We start from the raw sequence: 2463 nt of genomic DNA, 5'->3' as shown, positions 1-2463 counted from the left end.
AAAAAAAAAACAGTGTATGGGTCAAAATTATCGATTTTTCTTTTATGCCAAAAATCATTAAGATATTAAGTAAAGATCATGTTCCATGAAGATATTTTGTACATTTCCTACTGTAAATATATCAAAACTTAATTTTTGATTAGTAATATGCATTGCTAAGAACTTCATCTGGACAACTTTAAAGGCGATTTTCTCAATATTTTGATTTTTTTTTGCACCCTCAGATTCCAGATGTTCAAATAGTTGTATCTCGGCCAAATATTGTCCTATCCTAACAAACCGAGAAATTGACCCTTATGACTGGTTTTGTGCTCCAGGGTCACATTTTTCAAAGCCAAGCTATATTTATATTCATGTTGAGTATGTTGACTGTCTGATGCCACCTAGTGGTTTGAAACACACAAAGAAGGTATCAGCTTTGAGCGTTTGGCTGTAGTTAACTCTCTCAAGGCCTAACACACAAAAAATAACTAACAGATGAATGTGAACCGCTTTAGAATCATGTTGAGTTGAATACTGACCACTGGACTGAAAACACTAGACCATTATTTATTACTCTAAAAGGCACCACAATGAAGATGGAACTGGATTACAGAAAATCACGTCAGCACTGAGGCCTGAGGAACAGCTTTAAAGGCAATTTATCTTGAGCTGAACATGACGGACTATGAAGTGTCTGTTCAGCAGCTCAATGATCTGTTGCTAGATGAAAACGGAGACTTCTGTATGCCCTCCAAACATTTTAATGAAGTCTACCCAGGGATACTCCTAGGAAATGAGTAAATCCTCACATAGCCTCCAGATATATGGATTATTTTATTTTTTCATACCCTTAATTATAAGTATTATAGCAGCGGTGCTCAACAAACATTTACATTTTGCAATCATACATTTAGCCTCTCTTATCTGATAAGTTGAGATTCAAAACATGTTCATGTATCCTGTTGCAAATTCTCAAGGACAAGCCTTTAAATAAACATGGCCTATTTTCCATATGTGAAGGATGCCCTCTAATGCTTGATGCTTTCACACACTGACTGAGAGAGTGAAAAAGACCACTTGAATTGATGTAGCTGTTATATTACAGGTCTGTAGCTACAAATGTAACACGTTTGCATCAGCTGGGAGTGACACACATCCTCAATGCTGCAGAAGGCCAATCGGACATACATGTGAACACGGATGCAGAGTTCTATGCAGACACGGGGATCATCTATCATGGGATACCAGCCTTTGACACTGACCATTTTGACCTCAGTGCATATTTTGAAGAAGCTTCTAATTTCATTGAAAGAACTTTGGCAATGCAAGGTCTGAAGGGTCTTGGTAAAAAGAAGTACTTAAAATGAATATCTTTTTCTCATCCCTCATTCAGCGGCAGTGGTATTGCATTTGGTTCTTCAGAGCTATGCTCATTAATAAAGCATTCTGTTAAAGGGATAGTTCACCCAAAAATTTAAATTCTGTCATCATTTACTCACCCTCATGTCGTTTCAAACCTGTATGACCTTCTTTCTTTTGCAGAACTAGAAGATATTTTGAAGAATGTTGGTAACCAAACTGTTTTGGTTACAATTGACTTCTATTGTATGATGAACCAAAAATACTCAGATATTTCTCAAATTATCTTTTATGTTCCATAGTAGAAAGAAAGTCATGCAGGTTTGGAATGACACGAGGGTTAATAAATTATGACAGAAGTTTCATTTTTGGGAAAACGGTCTCTTTAGTATCCTCAATCTTCTTAAAGGGGTCATATGATGCGATTTAAATTTTTCCTTTCTCTTTGGAGTTACAAGCTCTTGGTGTATAAAGAAGATCTGTAAAGTTGCAAAGACTAAAGTCTCAAATCCAAAGAGATATTCTTTATAAAAGTTAAGACTTTTCCATGCCCTCCTAAAACGGCTCGTTCTAACACGCCCCCACATGTCTACGTCACGATGTGGGAAGATTTGCATAACGCCACCCAAATGTTCACACAAAGAAAGAAGATATCCGCTTCGTCATGCCTAGAGCTGATCCGTGCTGGTCGCTGAGGGAATACATCAACTTTGCGCTGTGGATCGCCGGATCGGCTTTCACCTTGGACGAAGCGGAGTCCAGCCCGGGGTCGTCACGTGTGGTTGCCGCAAGCCCGCCGGCCATGCCGTTCTCAAGGCCGCCCGCCTCCACTCACTCAAGCCTGCCGTGTGTGATGCTGTGTGATGCATTTTATGAAGGACAGTTTCCTGAACCTGCAGAGTAGCCTACAATGGGTCTGTGCTCAAAGGCTGTTCTATAAAGTGGGGCAGTTCCAACTTTGCATGGACAGTCTGGCGCTTCTGACTCACAGACTGTAAATAAATTTTTTATATTTAAAGAATTGGCCACTGATGATTCAAACGTGAGTTTTGAGCAGTGTAGAGTAGCGCTTGTTGTTTGTCATTTCTCTGATCACAAATGCAGACATGGTTTTATGTTTAC

The sequence above is a fragment of the Sinocyclocheilus anshuiensis genome, unplaced genomic scaffold (genome assembly GCF_001515605.1).
Source record: "Sinocyclocheilus anshuiensis isolate Anshui unplaced genomic scaffold, SAMN03320099.WGS_v1.1 scaffold813, whole genome shotgun sequence".
NCBI classification, from domain to species: domain Eukaryota; kingdom Metazoa; phylum Chordata; class Actinopteri; order Cypriniformes; family Cyprinidae; genus Sinocyclocheilus; species Sinocyclocheilus anshuiensis.
This window is presented reverse-complemented; position numbering follows the sequence as displayed.